Source organism: Macrotis lagotis, chromosome X, assembly GCF_037893015.1.
Source record: "Macrotis lagotis isolate mMagLag1 chromosome X, bilby.v1.9.chrom.fasta, whole genome shotgun sequence".
In the NCBI taxonomy this organism is placed as follows: Eukaryota; Metazoa; Chordata; class Mammalia; order Peramelemorphia; family Peramelidae; genus Macrotis; species Macrotis lagotis.
Window position 1 is genome coordinate 18,073,594 of NC_133666.1, and position 18,237 is coordinate 18,091,830.

At 37.5% G+C, this 18,237-nt stretch overlaps 1 long non-coding RNA gene across 3 annotated transcripts in view; it reads left to right on the forward strand.

Moving 5' to 3' along the window:
• Positions 1–8,495: 8,495 nt before the first annotated feature.
• Positions 8,496–18,237, forward strand: part of LOC141500573 (uncharacterized) — a 28,020-nt gene continuing 18,278 nt past the window's right edge. For 2 of the 3 annotated variants that reach the window (XR_012471972.1, XR_012471974.1), the window contains exons 1-3: positions 8,496–9,018; positions 13,420–13,459; positions 15,105–15,168. This is a non-coding gene — a long non-coding RNA (uncharacterized LOC141500573). The remainder of the gene's footprint in view (positions 9,019–13,419; positions 13,460–15,104; positions 15,169–18,237) is intronic. The other variant, XR_012471973.1, reaches the window with a different exon arrangement.

Sequence of the window (18,237 nt, forward strand, 5' to 3'; positions counted from 1 at the left end):
AGTTCTCATGGATTCAATGATTATCTATACTTATACTGATGATTTGCAAATGTACCTCTTCTTCCCTAACCACTCTGGTGACCTGCAGTCTTGCAGCTTCAAATGACTATTGGTTATCTTGAAATAGATATCATATAAATATCTTAATGTTAACATATCCCAAATTGAACTCATTATCTTCGTCGCCCCTCCCCCAAATCTTCCCCTTCTTCCTAACTTCCTTATTACTTTTGAGGGCACCACCATCTTCCCAGTCACTCAGGCTCACAAGCTGGCTAATAATTTAAAATTTTTACTCTTTCATTGCACCCTTCACCCAGTCCAATTAGTTGCCAAGGCCTTATAACATCCCTTGGATATACCCCTTTCTCTCTTCTGACACTTCCACCACTTGGTGCAGGCCCTAATCACTTCAAGCTTTGAATATTGTAATTGTCTTCTGGTTGAGCTCTCTGATTTGAGTCTCTCCCCACTCCAATCCATCCTGTCAAAGTGATCTTCCTAAAGTGAGGATCTGGCCATATTACTCACCATCATTTACTAAAACCTACTGACTCCATATAATCTTTAGGGTGAAATTTAAAATTTTCCAATTTCTATTAAAACCCTTCAGAACCTGGTTCTCTCCTACCTTTTCCATATTCTTATATAATGTATACTCTAATTCATTGACACCTACAACAATCAGCTCCATCTTTTCTCTCTGGGTATTTTCCTGGGCTGTGCCTCAGGCCAGGAATGTTCTTATCTTTACCTCCTGGCTTCCTTTCAAGTCTCACCTAATAGCTCACCCTCTATATAGGAAGCCTTTCCTAGTCTCCCTCAGTGTTGGTACCTTCTCTCTGCTGATTATCTCCAATTTATCCTCTCTATATTTTGTTTATACATATGGTTGGTTACATGCTGTTTCTCCCATTAGACTGAGTTTCTTGAAAGCAGGGGCTGTATTTGTCTTTCTTTGAATCCTCAACACAGTGCCTAGTCCATAGTAGGTGCTTGCTTGTTCACAAAACAATTATCCTCTCTTCTCTCTCCTCTCTGTCTCTCTCATTCTTTTTTTCTCTGTCTCTCTCTGTCTGTCTCTTTCACTCTCCCAATGCCCTTTCTCTCTTATATGCTCTCTTCCTCAAATTTTCTGTCTCTGATTCTCTCTTACTTATACACATATAGACACATATTTGGTTTAGACCTGTGATTTCAATGATATTTGGAACTCCCTCTACCAAAGCCAATTGGTAACCTTTGCAATTGAGCTTTAGAGTTTCCTGGGGTACTGTAAGGGTCAGAAGGAGGATATGAACCCAGTACTTCCCTCCCTCTAAGGTCAGCAAACCATAGGATCTCAATTATTTTGGTTTCTGAACATATTTACACTCTTAAAATGAAGCAAAAAGGTTTTCTGGAATGTGAGTTATATATATATATATATATGTATATGTATATGTATATGTATATGTATATATATATATATATATATATATATATATATATATATATACATTTACCAAATTGAAATCAAAATCTTAGTTTTATTATGAAAGAATTTTGACCTCAGGGACTCCCTGAAATATTGTCATCCTCTCTTTTCTCCCCTCCTCTCATCTTTTCTCCTCTCCTATCCCTTCCTCTCCTCTCCTTTTACTTTCATTTATCTTTTAGTCCCTTTCCTCTTCCTTCTACTCTCTCTTCTCTTCTTTATCTTTCTCCCTCTATTTCTCTGTCTTTTTTCCTCTCTCCCTCCCTCTCTCTTTGTCTCTCTGTCTCTGTCTCTATCTGTTTCTCTCTGTCTTTTCTGCATCTGTTTCTGTCTTTCTCTGTTTTTCAGAGCTGGGTGAAGCTGGAATTTTGATGTTACAAGACCCCTTGCAGTGATCCCAGATGAATAAATGGAGACTAGCAAGAAATGAGATGCCCTGACATCTGCCTTTGTCCTTCCAAGGACTATACTTGCTTTAATGCCTATATTGTATAGCTAGCAAGTGACCCTGTCGGCTAACATTCCAGAAGGAGGTAGGCAGATAATAGTGCCATTATGGCTATGCTTTTGAAATGAACAAGCAGCCTTTGTAGGGTCAGTTGCCAAGGGGACCAGACTTCCATCACTAAAAACTGTCACCTTCAATTTGCTTTCAAAAGGGGTCTAATTATAATGGGATGTGGAGGGTGGGGAGGGGACTTTTAACCTTTCCCAGACCTGCTAGGACTTTCTAGTAGATGGAAAGGTTTTTTCAAGTGGGCAGAGGATTCCTTCTCTAGGTCCATTAAAAGGTGCTTTTAAGCTTTCTTCTACTGTAGAGCTGTGGCAGAAGTCATGAGCATTGACTGTGGAGCTGGAGGGAGAACAGCCAGTTGCTTTGCTAGGGGGGCAAGCATGATCCCCAAGAAGAGAGCTGGCAACTACTCTTGTCAAGGCATAAGACTGAGTCTCTCATGCAAGCTCAATTGATTACCAGCTACCTACTGTTTATCTTTTTAGGTAGAATGTTAGGCTTGGAGTCAGGATGATTTGGGCTTAGAGGCTTCTTCAGGCAGTGACCCTGGGAAAGTCACTTACCTTCTTCAGGTCTCAGTTTTCTCCTATATAAAACAAGGGTAATAAAAGCCCCAACCTCACAAGGTTGTGATGAAGAAGAAATGAGAAAATGCGTTTAAAACACTTTGTAAGCCTTTTAATACTAAATAAATACCCACAATTGCTATTATTAGCACACAAAAGACAACTTTACCATATTGATTTTAAAATATATATATATATATGTTTGTATATATATATGTATGTATATACACACTCCTAATATTATATCTTTTTGAAGGCAAAATATGTAGCTATGCAAGGAAAAATATTTACACAAAATTACCAGATCAAAAGAATATACTTACTCAAGAAGAGTTTTTTAAAATTTCTTTTCTATTCAAATGAAGGTACTTTATTCATTTTTATTATCACTGATCTATTTTTATCACTTCTGATTTTTATTCATGTTCAACTTGATAGCCATTTATTAAGCCCTCACTATGTTGTGGCACCATGTCCAAGTTCTGGGAATAAAAAGTAAAAACAAGCATCCCTTCCAATAGCCCCTGCCTTCAAGATTAAATTGTAATAGAGGAGATAACATATATAAATCAGAACATACAAGAAAAATACTGAGTAGATGGAAAGTAACCTTAGATAAGATGTTGCTAGTACCTGGAAGGGGCAGGAAAGGCCTCTTGGAGGTGGTGGCAAGGGGAGAAAGGGCCTTCTAGAGTGAAGGAGTACTTGAGCTAAGTCTAAAATGAAGTCAAGAATTCCAGGAGACAGAGGTTGGGAGAGAAAAGATTCTAGGCATGAGAAAGAGTCCATGCAAAGGAATGGAGATGAGAGATAGAGGGTTTTCCAAAGAACAGTATATTTGCTGTTAGATTAGATGATAGGATATGAAGAATAAAGTAGAAGTAAGAATATTGGAATGGCAGAAATGTGCCAGGTTATAAAGACTTTTAAATACTAAAGGGATTTATATTTGATCCTGCAAGTTATAAGGAGCCATGGACAGCTTGTGAATAGTGCACTGGCCTTGGAGTCAGGAGGATAGGAGTTCAAATCTTGTTTCAGATACTTGACACTAACTAGCTGTGTGACACTGGGCAAGTTGCTTGACCCTGATTGCCTCACATCCAGGATCATCTCCAGTTGTCCTGATTCATATCTGACCACTGGACCTAGTTGATTCTGAAGGAGCAAGTGAGACTAATGACTTAGCACAGCATCCCCTCACTCAAATCTTTTTTTAAATTAATTTTTAAAAAAATTATTTAAGGCAATGGAATTAAGTGACTTGCCCAAGGTCACATAGCTAGGTAATTATTAAGTGTCTGAGGTCCAATTTGAACTCAGGTCCTCCTGACTCCAGGGCTGGTGCTCTACCCACTGTGCAACCTAGCTGCCCTACCCTCCTCACTCAAATCTAATTCATTTGCTTAGCATGGCATTGCCTCCCTGATGTCATGGTATTGCCTCCCTGATGTCATGGTCTTCTTTAAGAACAAAGGAAAGACTATTATTATTATTAGGGAGTCACTGGAATTTATTGAGTAGGGGGTGACCATGGTTAAACTTTGCTCTAGAAAAATCAATTGGCAGCTAAGTGCAAGATATATTGGAGTGGTGAACAGATTGGAACAGAGAGATCAATGAGAAGATTATTGCAATAGGCCATTTAAGAGGTGATGAAGGTCTGAAAAGCTGGTGGCTGCATGAGTGGAGAGAAGGGAAAGATGTTGGAGGGAGAAAAATGACCAATCATCCAGGTCTTCATCATCTTTTAAATGATAAATTATAGGAGGATGACACTGAGCTTGCAAACCTAGTTGACCTGAAAGGATGGAGATGTTTTCTTTTTTTTTTCTTTTGTAAATAGTATTTTATTTTTACAAGTACTTTTAAATATAGTTTTCGACATTCATTTTTATAAGATTTTGAATTCCAAGTTATTCTCTGTCTCATCCTTCCCTCCCCACTCCTGAGTATGATATAGGTTATACAAGTTCAATCATGTAAAACATATTTCCACATTGGTCTTGTTGTGGAAGAAGAAACATAACGAAATGGAAAAACCATGAAAAAGACCCCCAAACAAAGAATTCCCTTATAACTCCATAGTTCTTTCTCTGGATGTGGATAGTATTTTCCATCACTAGTCTTTTGAGATTGTCTTGGATCATTGTATTTCTGAGAAGAGCTATGTCTATCATAGTTGGTCATTGTACAATGTTGCTGTTACTGTATACCTTGTTTTCCTGTTTCTGCTTACTTCACTTAGCATCAGTTCATGTAAGTCTTTTTCCTGAAATCCACTTTTCACAATTTCTTTTTTATTTCAATTTTTTTATAATTTTAAAAATATATATAATTTTCAACATTTATTTTTTTAAGATTTTGAGTTCCATATTTTTTTTCCTTCCTCCCTTCCCTCCCCTTCTCCATGGCTGTGAATAATCTGATATAGATTACATACAATCATGTTAAACATATTTCCATATTAGTCATGTTGTGAAAGAAGAATCAGAACAAAAGGGGAAAAACTGTGAAAAAGAAAAAAGATACAATAAATTCTAAAAAAAGTGAAAATGGTATGCTTTGGTCTGCAGTCAGGCTCCACAGGTCTTTCTCTGGATGTGGATGATATTTTCCCACACACATTTTTTAGAATTGTTTTTGATCACTGTATTGATGAGAAGAGCTAAGTCTATCAAAGTTGATCATCACATAATGTTGTTGTTAAGGTGCATACTGATCTCCTGGTTATACTAACTTTACTTAGATCAGTTCATATAAGTACAGGTTTTTTTTGAAGTCTGCTTGCTAATGATTTCTTATAAAACAATATTATTCCATTATATTCATATACCACAGTTTATTCAGTCATTTCCCAATTGATGATATTTGATGATGTCTTGAAGGCTACTTATGAGCCAAAGATGTATGGTGCATCTTAATTATTCAGTGCTGATAGAGACATATTGATTAGTGCTAGGGACATGATCCAATGGAGATGGGCTGAACATTCCATGGTATTCTTGGTATTCATCAATTAATGCAGAAGTCATTGACTGTTTACCTCAAGTTGAGGTCAGTCCATCCCTAACTGAAGTTCCAATTGAAGAAGATGTTTTGAATGCCAGTAGGTTCCATCGATATGACAAAGCACCTAGTGCTGATCCTATTCCAGATGAGATTTATTGGGTGTGGGGGGGATTCATTGCTCATACAAAAACTGACTGAGATTTTCCAGCTCATGTTGCCTGAGAAGGTTATCCCCCAGAAATTCAAGGATGCCTCCATTGTCCAATTCTATAAAGGCAAAAGGAGTAGATTGTTCTGTAACAATTACAGGGTGTTTCTCTTTTAGCCAGTGCTGGCAAGATTCTTGATAGAGTCTTCCTTAATAGGCTGATCTTTCACCTGGAAGAGAGTCAGTGTGGCTTCAGAAAGGGTAGAGGAACAGTCAATATGGCATTTTCTGCCTGCAACTCTGAGATAAATGCCAGGATCTGACCAAGGCCTTGCATACTGTCAATCATGAGGGCTTATGGAAAATTATGTCAAAATTTGGTTTCCTGGAGAAGTTCATCAGTTTCATACATCAATTTAATGATGGTGTATTTGCTTGGATTTTATTTGGTGGATGATACTCTGGAGATTTCCCAGTCATCAATGGAGTAAAACAAGGCTGTGTCCTTGCTTCAATGTTTTTAGCAGGGTGTTTTCAGCCATGTTATCAAATGCCTTCACTGAGGATGAACATAGCATCTATATCACGGATAGCAAATTCTTCAACTTGAAAAGGCTATAAACCAAGATCAAAGTGGAGGGAATGTTGGTGCATGATCTTATTGCAGATGATTGTGCCCTCAATGCAGCCTTTAAAGCTGAGATGCAACAAAGTATGGAATAATTCTCTGCTGCTTGTGCTTATATTGGCCTAACAATTAACACAAAGGAAAAATGGGTTATCCACAGATAACTTCACTTACTAGAGCTAGTTCAGTGTTTGGGAGTCTCCAAAAGAAAGTGTGGGAGAGAAGAGGTATTAGACTGATTACCAAACTGAAGATCTACAGAGCCATTGTGCTGACCTCATTACTATATACCTGTGAAACCTGGACAGTGTACCACTGCCATGTCAGGCAACTGAATCACTCCCAATTAAATTGTTTTAGGAAGATTCTGAAGATTACCTGGCAGGAGAAACTAAACTACCTAAGATTCAAACATTACTACAGAGGGTGCAACTACTATGGTCTGGCCATGTTGTTTGAATGCCAAATGTACACTTCCCCAAAAACCTATTTTTATGGAGAGCTCACACAGTGCAAGAGCTCACAGGGGAATTAGAAAATAGTGATACAAGTACACTCTCAAGGTCTCTCTTAAGAACTTTGGAATTTATTGTGCAGCATGGGAAATACTGGCACAGGACTGACCAGCATGGTGTGCCTTCATCAGAGAGGGGGGCTGTGCTCTATGAGCAAGACAGAATTGAAGCAGCTCAAAGAAAACATGACATGTGCAAGTTTAGAGAACCCACCCCAGTTGTTACCTGGACTATTTGTGTCAGACTTGTGGTAGAACATTCTAAGTTTGCATTGGTCTGACCAGCCAGTCAGACACACTGTAACTTGTCTCTAACATAGTGATGTCATTTTTGTCTCATTCAATAACAAAGGACAAGAACCATACCACAACTTGTTCAGCCATTCCCCAACTGATGGAATCCCCTCAATGTCTAATTCTTTGCCACTACAAAAAGAACTGCTATAAATATTTCTGGACATGTGAGTCCTTTCACCTTTTTATGGTATATTTGGAATATAGACCTAGTAGTGGTATTGCAGGATCAAAAGAATGCATAGTTCTATAGCCAATTGGGCATAATTCCAAATTGCTCTGCAGAATGGTTGGATCAGTTCATGACTCTACCAACAGAGCATTAGTGTCTTGGTTTTCCCACATTCCCTCAAACATTTAACATTTTTCTTTTCTGTCTGTCATAATTGGCAATATGATAGGAGTGAGGTGGCACCTCAAAGTTCTTTTAATTTGCATTACTCTAATCAATAGTGATTTAGAGCATTTGTTCCATATAACTGTAGATATTTATAATTTCTTCATATGGAAACTACCTGTTCATCTCTTTTGACTATTTATCAATTGGGGAATGACTTGTATTCTTATAAATCTTCTTATTATTATAAAGAATAACTTTATATTTTAAAAATGAAGCCTTCATCAGAAACTCTGGCTATAAAAATTGTTTCCCACTTTTCTGCTTTCCTTCTAATCTTGATTGCATTGGTTTTGTTTGTGGAAACTTTTTATCTCTTGTTTGGTCATTAACTTTCTGCCTTTTCTCAGATCTGACAGATATACTATTCCTTGCTCTCCTTGCTTGCTTATAATATCAGATGGTGATGTTTTTCAACAGTAATGGGGAGCTCAGAAGAGGGGAAGGTTTGGATGGAAAGATATTAAATTCAGTTTGGACATGTTGAGTCTCAGATGCCAATGGGATATCTTCTTTGAAATGGGATTCAGTTTTCTCATCTGTAAAATGAAGGGGGTGAGTTAGGTGATCTATAGAGTTCTTTCTTAATTTATAACTAAGATACTATGTATGACCTGAGCAGGAAAACATCCCTGAGTCTTAATTTCCTTCTTTGTAAAATGAGGGAGACTTAGACTCAATGGCCTCTAAGATCCCTTCCAGGTCTTGATCTAGGATTCTATGTGTGATTTCACCTCCCTGGGCCTCAGTTTCTTCCTTTGTAAAAGGAGGGGCTTGGATTAGATGGCCTCTTCTAAATCCTCGCTCTAGGATTATATAATTCAAAATGCAAGGTACACAGAGAAATCTGTCAGAGGGAAGGCTCAGGCCTCAGAGAGAGGGGAGGGGGGCTGAGCTGGGCTTGGAAGGAGAGGAAGCCATTTCTAGAGGAAAAGATGACGCAGGAGAGAATTCAAGGGATGACTCATCAGCTCTGCCCAGGAAGAGAGCCTTGGCCCTCACCCTTTGGCAGCTCTGCGAACTCCTAGACGACTGCTACACCTGAGAAAGGACTTGAGGAATCTCTTTGTTTCGTCGAGGTCTACAATGAAAACTCCCCTATCTGCTTGTCGGCAGGCTGGATGCCAAGGCCCTGGCAGTGGATCCTTAAGCGAGCTGTTTCCTAAGGCCCACTCTGGGCCCATCCCCCCAACTCTCCTCTTGTGAAGGTGCTATCCTTCCAGTAGCCTTTAGATGGCAGCATTGGTCCAACTCAATGCTCTTGCCAGGGAGGCTGCTCCACTCTCTCCCGCCCCTTTTGTCTGATTATCACAGTCAAGGAGCTACAGTCTAAGCAATGGAAGCCAAGGCTTGCCTTTCTCATCCCCAGTCTGGTCGTGTAGAAATGGTTCGGGGAATTCAATTCCATTGTCAGACTCCCAAAGATGTTCCGGCTGCTGGTGGCATACTACCTGAAGACCTTTCAAAGGTAAGTCTCAATATTTGCACAATCCTCCTAAAGCCATATATTTTCCCTATTTTTCAGACTTATCAAAATGATAATTTTCTTTAAAAAAAAGATCCCCCCCCATTTAATTTTATCCCAATGCATGGATGATTCAGTGATTTCATTCATTGTTGAAATCAAGAGTTGGAAGGAATCAAAGGAACCATTGAAATGTATCACAAGTGTAGCAAACCCAACAAGTGGTCTCTCAAAAGGAGGGGTGATCTGGCTAGTTGGGACAGCTCCTTCAATGGATTCCAGGTCTCTTCTAGTTCTAGATTTGCAATTTTTATTATTCTAAGTTTCTTTGTTTCCCTGGATTCTCATTTTTTTTCATCTGTGCAAAAGGAGATATGATGGTTTCTGGCTCATTTTCAGCTTTAAATATAGGTTCCTATTATCTTAAGGAACTTCACCACCAGGGGCCTTAGTTTCTTCATCTGGAAAATAAAGAGGGTTGATCTAGGAAGCCTTAGAGGTCTTTTTAGTTCTAGATCCAAGTCCCATTTATGGTAAATCATTTCCTCCTTTTGGGGCTTGGATTCATCATCTGTAAAAGAAATGGGGGGTTTAGATGTTTTCTGAAATCCCTTTTGGATAAAGATTTAGGCTCTCATTATTTTATGTTGTTTTACTTCTCTGGGTCTTAAAATCCTAATTTGGAAAATGAGGGGCTTGAAAGCAGTTATATTTTTGGTCCCTTCAACATCTAATAAGGCTTTTACTATCTTCAATTACTTCCTTATCCTTGGTCTCAGTTTCCTTATCTGAAAAATGATAGTGTTGGATAAGAAAGGCTCTAAGGTTCATTCCAGCTGTAGATCAAGGCTCCAAAGCCATTTAACTACTGTTCCTCCCAGGGTTTCATTTTGCTCCCCTGTAAAATGAAGAGTTTGGACAAGATGGCTTCTGAGACCCCTTTTAGCTGGAGATCTAGAATCTGATTATGCTTGGTTCTTCACCTTACAGGTGAAAATTTCCTCACCTGTAAAAGGAGGTGATGAACTAGATATGTCTTATAAGGATTCTTTTTAGCTCATAATCTAGGATCCTATTCTTCATAATCACTTCCCTTCCTGGGGTTTATCTCTGCTTATCGGTAAAATAAAAGGTTGAACAAAATGGCCCCCAGGGATCCTTCCAGTATTTGATCTTGGTTTCCAGTTTAAGTTTATTCATTGATCTTCCTTGGGTGTCACTTATAAAATGAAAGGATTGAACAAAATTGACATCTAGGGTTCTTTACAGCTCAAAATCCAGTTGTCTGGATTTGGCAAATTCAATATTTTTCTCAAGGCCTGTAAAATGAAGAGGTTGAATAAAATGGCTTCCCATCCCTTCCATCTCCACATCCGGGTTCTTAGATTAAGTATATTCATTGATCCTCCCTGGGCGGGACTTCGCTAGCCTGTTGAATAACCTCAAGGGCCCATTGAATTCTGGGTTCTTTGTTTAGGCATATTTATTGTTCTTTTCTGGGTCTCAGTTTACCTCTCCATAAAATGCTAGCATTGTACAAAATACCTAATAGGGTCTCTTCTAGTTTTTTATCCAGGCTCCTGGATAAGGCAAATTCTTTGCCCCTCCCCAGGTCTCAGATTCTTTCTGTATAAAATGAAGGGATTGACTAGAGGATTTCTGAGGTTCCCCCCCCAAGCTCTAGATCATGATTAGGCTCAGATTTTTCTTCTCCCTGAGCTTCATAAAATTTCTATTATTTCTATTTTCCCTCAGAAGAGTCTGAGCTTGATGTTGGTGGAGTGATTTGGCCTGGGCCTGGAATTTTAACCACTTCTTGGCCAGGTTTTCTAACATACTCAGCAGCTTCAACATTTGGGGAAAGGTCTCATTCTTTATTTCTAACTGACATTGCTATAATTTCTATTTAAGTCACTATATTCAAAAATTAGTTACTGCCTAGCATGTCACAGTTTGAAATTTCACATATAGTTTCACATATAGATTAAAAGAACCTTTTGAAACTTAGCTCAAATGTGACTATTTTGAGCTAAATTTCAAAAGGTTCTTTTCATCTTTTTTTGGGAACAGTTTTTCCAGAGGGGAAGAGATTATTAAAATCCAGTTTTCTCTTTGTTCAATTTCAAAGTCTCTTATTAGCCAGAGATAAAGCAAGAGAGTGGAGCCTGCTGAGTGAGCTTGGGGCCCTGAGGAAAACCAAACAAACAAAAAAAAAAAAACCTATGCTGGGAGCTGTCCAGTGTGCTGAGTGCTATCATCCAAAGCACTCCTCAGAGAAATCTCCTGAGTAGTCCAGGTCATTATTTCAATTGTATCTAATCTAAAGGTCTCTGCCTGACTTTCATGTTACACCCTCCCCCCCCTCAAGAATTGACCTTCAGGTTAAAAAGCCTATGGTGGTTTGGAACTCAGGAGAGTTTAAGTTGACCATTCAATCAATACAGATTTTCTTATGCACTAACTAGGGACCAGACAGCTCAGGACAGTGGATAGAGAGCTATTCTCAATCAGGAAACCCTTTACTTCCTGGGGGCCTTTTTCTTCATTTGTAACATGAGAGGACTTGGCTAGGTGGTCTCTAATGGCTCTTTCAGCCCTAAGTGTGAGCTTAGATAAGCCACTTCTCTGGGTTTCAGCTTCCTCATCTCCAGAATGAGGAAAATTAGACTAGATGACTTCTGAGGTACTTGCCAGCTCTCTATCCAGAATGATATTATGAGACTTTGATACCATTATCATTGCAAATTTCTAGATCTATTCTTGAAGTCATGAGAGTTTAAATCAAAGGTTCATAAAAGAATAATTGCTAACCTTTATGTAGTGATTTAAAGCTGATAAAGCATTTAACATATATTATCTGATTTTATTTTCGCAATAACTCTGTTTATTATGTGTTTATTTTCCCCATTTTATAGATGAGGAAAATTGAGACTAAGAGAAGTTATGGAGAGATTAAATGAAGGAGCTCGGTTCAAATCCCATCTTTCATGATTGATACCTGTTAAATCTCCAGCCAGTACCACTACCTCTCTGGGAATCTCTTTCTTTATACATAAAAAGAGAAAACTTGTCTAGATGACCACCAAGGTCCCTTCAACCTTAGATCCATGATCCTGTGGTTTACTCAGGACCATTCAGCTGATAAGTGATTGCAGTAGGATGATATCTCCAAGAACTGGGAGGCCTCTTAGATATCACTGACTCCTACCCTCTCACTTGACATAAGTGGAAACCAAAGTCTGCAGTAGGGAAGAGTAAGAGCTTACATTTATATTGTGCATTAAGAATCAAAATCTAGAGCTCAAAGGAATTCAGAGGTCTAGCACTGCCCACATTTTACATGAAGAAACTGAGGCCAGAACAGTTAAGTGACTTTTCTCTTTTTTATAATTAAATTTTATTTGGACCCTGCTTACTTCAGATTCTGTATCAATCTTTACATGCTTCTTTATCATACATAATTTCTTGCATATTACATAGTAATTTGCATAGTGCAGAGTAATATTCCATTAAATACGTGTACCATAATTTATTTAGGCATTTTTCACTTATTGGGCATAGTTTGTTTCTAATTCTTTGCTATTACAAAAGAATTTCTTATTGATGCTTTCATTGGGGATAATCCCAGTAATGGAACCTCTGGTTCAAAGGTTATAAACATTTTAGTCATTTTATTTGCATAACTCCAAATTGCTTTCTTTTTAAAATTGAAAAAAAATTATTTGTTTAAGGCAGTGGGGTTAAGTGACTTGCCCAAGGGTCACACAGCTAGGCAATTATTAAGTGTCTGAGGCTGAATTTGAACTCTAGTCTTCCTGACTCCATGTCCGGTGTTCTATCCACTGTACCACCTAGCTGTCCCACCAAATTGCTTTCTAAAATGGTTATGATATTTCATAGTTCTACCAACAATGTATTAATGTACCTATCATTTCACAATTCCTGCAACATCAAATGTTTCCATGTTTGGTCATTTTTGCCAATTTTAGGAGTGTGAGGTAAAATCTCAAGTTTGTTTTGATTTGCATTATTTTTATTAGTGATTTGGAGCATATGGTTCTAAATACTTTACAGTTCTTTTGAGAATTGATTGTTCATATCCTTTGATCATTTATCTGCTAAAGAATGGCTATTAGTTATACTTGTTTATGTGTATGTATATGTTGTCTGTATATCTTAGATATCAAACATTTGTAAAAGAGATTTTTTTTCCTCTTTGACTATTCCTTATCCTAATTGTATTAATTATTCCTGTACAGAAGCTTTTCAGGTTCATAAAATCAGTTATCTGTTATCTGTTTTCCTCTTTTATAATTGTCTCTATTTCTTATATGATTAAGAATATTTCTCCTATTCATATCTGTGAGATGTATGGTGTTTCTTTTTTCTTTCTTTTTTTGCAAGGCAATGGGGTTAAGTGACTTGCCCAAGGACACACATCCAGGTAATTATTAAGTTTCTGAGGCTGAATTTGAACTCAGGCCCTCCTGACTCCAGGGTCGGTGCTCTATCCACTGCACTACCTAATGTCTCCATGATATTTCTCTACTATTTTTTTGCTAGTATAATTTTTAATATTAGGGTTGTAAATTCATTTAGAATGTATTATGTAGTGTAGTGTAAGATGTTGTTCTAAGTCTAATTTCTTGTTCTCTACTTTCCAATTTTCCTAGGAATTTTTACTAAATAAAGAGTTTTTTCCCTTAGGTATACCATGTTTTCTACTTGATCAAACCTTGAATTATTCTGTATTATTCTGTTCTATTATTTCCAGTTGCCTGGTCTGTTCCATGGTTCTCTCTCTGTCTCTGTCTCTCTTTTAAATAATACCAGATGGGTTTGATGATTGCTACTTAATTGTATAGTTTGATGTCTATAACTACTATTCTCCCTCCATTCTCTTAACTCTCCCTTCTTTGAGTATCAGAGTGGTACAGTGACTAGAGCACTGGATCTGAGGAAGATCTGAGTTCAAATCTGATTTCAGTAACTTATTAAATCCGTTACCCTGGCCAAGTTATTTAATCTGTTTGACTCAGTTTCCTCATCTGTAAAATGGGGGTTTTACTATTCTACCTCCCTCCTAGAATTGTGATGATAATCAAATGAGGTAATAATTATAAAGCACAGTCAGTGCTACATAAATGTTCTTATACATAAGACCTCTTTCCAAACCCATTGAATAAATAACACTCTGGTTCAGAATGTAGATGGTGAATAGATGCCCTCTTAGCATTTCTATACTTATTTTGGGATTCATTTCTTTATTAGTTATTTTTAATCTGTCCTTTACAATCTTGTTGAAAGAAAGAAAAACATGTATCAAAAGAAGGGCATAGAGTTCTGAGCACCTCTCTTATGTGAAATGAGAGTTGAGTAGTTCTGCCTTCTTTCTGATAGCCATTGTCAATTTTTCCATCCACCCCAAGCACTAGTCCAAGGAAGAGTCATTTTTCCAATTCAATCAGGAAATCCTCAAGACTGTAGGATGTGTTTTCTACATTTTTATATCCCTTATCATTGCTCTGCCCCTCCTCTTCCAGTTTTTCACATTGCAAAACCTAGTAGAAATTTTTTCTTCCATTGAGTTAAGATAACTTTCCTTTGTTTTGGAAAATACTTGAAAATAAGGAGATTTTTGCTTTATTTTCCCTCTCTGCCAGGTTTGTGGCATTGAAAAACATTGGCTTCTAGTTATCTCAGTGAATAATTCCAATTTGTAAAACAGCTTTACAGGAAGCACCTGTAATTTATACAAGCATCTACAGCTTTACCTCTTCCCAAATGGAGAATGGCCTTCAAAATTGGTCTTCAGAAGCTACTTGAAAGTCATTTCATTTTATTCATGGCCATGTCTTCATGATACACCCCAATATTGAGTCTCTTAGGCCAATTAGATAGTTCAATGAAGACAGAGCAAACTAGTTGCTTGAATTAAAGGGCTGATTAGTTTATTGAAAAGTCAAGTTCATCAAAGTAGATGAAATAATAATGGGTATGTATAAACTCAACTTTGAAATTCCTTTTCTAGTACTTGTCTTCATCTTTTACTTATCTAATTGGAGTCATTTTTAACTATGTATCTGCAGATTCAGATTCACCTATGTCTGGCAGTCAGGAAGAATAAGAAAATGGAATTGCACGGATCCTGAGGTAATTCATTCATTTATTCATTCAAAAACACTTATTTCACTTATATCTTAAAATCAAAATTTTTTCAATTAGCAATTAATTTCTCTCCCTCTCAACCTTCTATTGCCCACCCCTACAAAACCCAAACCTTTATGATAAATATGTATAGTTCAGCAAAACAAATGCCAGGGTTGACCATGCTTAAAAATGCATATCTTCCTCTGCATCTTGAGTTCATTAACATTCTGGAAGGAGGTAGGATGACATCACCCTAGGAATGGTATTGCACTGATCATTGCATAAATTAGTGTTCTGAGGTCTTTCAAAGTTGTTTTTAAAAAGAATGTATAAATCACCTTTTTGTGTGCTAGGTGGTGATGGTGATGTAAAGTTCTGGCATAATGTGGTCCCTGAATTCATGAAGCCTAGAGTCTAGTGAGGAATATGAAGTTATATAATATTGCCCCTCTTCCCATTTCTGAAGGCTAAATTTCCCATTAGGTTCTGCCATTCTAATCCTAGTGGCCTTTCCTGATCAAAACCAGTAAGTAGTGGCTCTTCAATCATGTAAAAAAGTGGTACAAAATGTAAGGAGCTTTTCACAAAGAAGTTTTCAACACAATGTATTTCACTCATTGAAATATGGATCTTTTGTAAAGGTACCATTACCTAGAAAATTGATAATGCAGGTAAAATCAGTAATAATCTATTCTTCCCCTTCTAAATTAAATGACTTCAGCTCCTCTCAATACAACTAGTAAATGTTCTTTTACCTTGAACAAATCTCATATGAGTTTGAATACATTGGAACATTGCTTAAACAGATTTAAACAAATTCTGGTGAAGCTATTAATTTCATGTGTAGCTCTTGTTAATATTTGTCACTAGACTAATCAAGCTATCTACATTTCTCCCTTTTTAGGGATTTCTCTTAGCAAACACAATTATTCCACTTTTTTGTTATGTAACTCTAAAATGGATGAATAAAAACCTGAGTAAATGATCTTGGATCGAAGGGGGCAATATGAAAATATGGTGATCTAAATTTTTTGACCCTAATTCTAGTGCCATTAACAATTTAATAAATAGAGTCCTGTTTTACATATTGCATATTTGATGTCAATTCCTTGTTTGTTGGAACCAAAGATCATTTGCTTTCATTTGAGTCACTTAAGCCAGCATATAATAAGAATATGTTGGAATCTCAAGAAGGTGTGCAAGGTCCCAGTCTTGGTCAATCTATGATATTAAAGCAATAATCTAAACAAGTCTGCCTTGGCAGGTTATGGACTCTTACTCAAAAGGTGATTGACCACTTGCTTGAGATGGTATGGAGGACTTCCGTTTTTTGTTTATTTCCCCCCAAGGCATTGGGGTTAAGTGACTTGTCCAAAGTCACATAGGTAATTATTAAGTGTCTGAGCCCCGATTTGAACTCAGGTCCTCCTGACTGTAGAGCCAGTGCTCTATCTACTGTACCACCTAGCTGCCCACATGGAGGACTTTCTTCTTCAGGTATGGGAAGGTCTCTCCTTGCTCTGAGAGTCTATGATTGGTGGGAGAAGCATCTCACATAAGCTAACACAGGAGCATAGAAGCCAATGGTGACATGGACAAGCCTTGGACAGGTGTACATTCTTACAGCATGTTTTCTGTTACCTGTATCCATCTACTCTCCCATGGTCCCCTGCCTTCCTTGCCCTGCCCTTGATCTGCTATTCTTCTATTGGAGTTGGCTGTCTTGTAATTAGACTGTTGCTAGGCTCAGCTGTCTCCAAGGAAACCTGTGTGAGTGCTAGCTATTTCAAGTGTCTGGCTACAGCTGCCAGTCCATTCAAGCCTGCCTTCATTTTCACAGTTTGGCAAAACTAGCACGTGACCCTCTTTGTGTCCTTTCTCCTATTTCAGATCCTAGGAACTGTGCTCAGAAAGAGGCTGCTGTACCCATAGAAACCATTGCTTCTTTCTGAGAGAAGAGAATTTCTTGAAAAGGGGAGTTTCTGTTTCTTATTGCCTAATCCCAATGAGTTTCTTCAGAAAGGCTCAGGAATCTGAGAAATTGGGTTCTGATTCTGCCTCTGATTCTTACTAAGGGAGCAGGTCACTTCACCTTCCCTAGGCCTCAGTTTCCTTCTCTATAAAATAGGGATAAATAATGCTCAGCTCTTCAATTTCATACCAATCACAGAGGCATAGAGGGTTAAGTTCTTTATGTTATTGTAGCTGGGAGGGACAAAGGGATTCAAACCTGGGGCTCTTGAAGCTGCAAGTTTGGTCCTCCTTCCACTTGCTCACTATTCTCTAAGATTTAACAAGAAACCTAAAAGTGGTAGCCATTATAGAAATGACTACCTCAAGAGAAGGAAGAATCACAAAGATCTCACAAACCTCTTGGTAGCCAGACACCAAAGCTTACATATTAGATCGTTGAAGATGTCATCCTTATACATAAGGATATCACATCTGTCTTGAGACAACAATCTAAATGAAGAAGAACTAGTTATCTCCTTTCTGATATAATGTTTAATGATGACAGGAACTGTGTGATTCTTAAAGAGATTACCAGTCAAATTTTCTAATTTCTAATCATCTGTCTTCTGGTGATGTCAGGACAACTAACAAATACAGAGTAATATTCTAGTCTTATAATGCTTAATTACAGAGTGAGAAATCAGACTTTGATCAAGAATATAGGTGGTAAAAACTTAGTAACGTTGACACATGACATGCTAGTGAATTGTATTTGTAAGGGGATTCACCAGCCTCATTTTATCTTCCAGAGCCATGGGTCTTTGTTTTCTTCTAACAGAACAATAAATTAAAGTAGCAGATTATCATCTGATTTAAGGGGTCATTACTTTAAGGAAAGATTATCTTTTTATAGTTCCTGGCTGAAATCAAATCACTATTATTTTAAACATTTTAGCATGGACCTAGTCCCTGAAATATTAAAATATTAAAAATAAAATATATACCTTAAAAGATAAAAAATATCAAATTCCTTAAAGATGTCTTTAACCCTTACAAAGTCTTTAGCAGTTTACAAAACTTGATCTACTTAAATCACAATTTAATTCTGGTAAATTATTC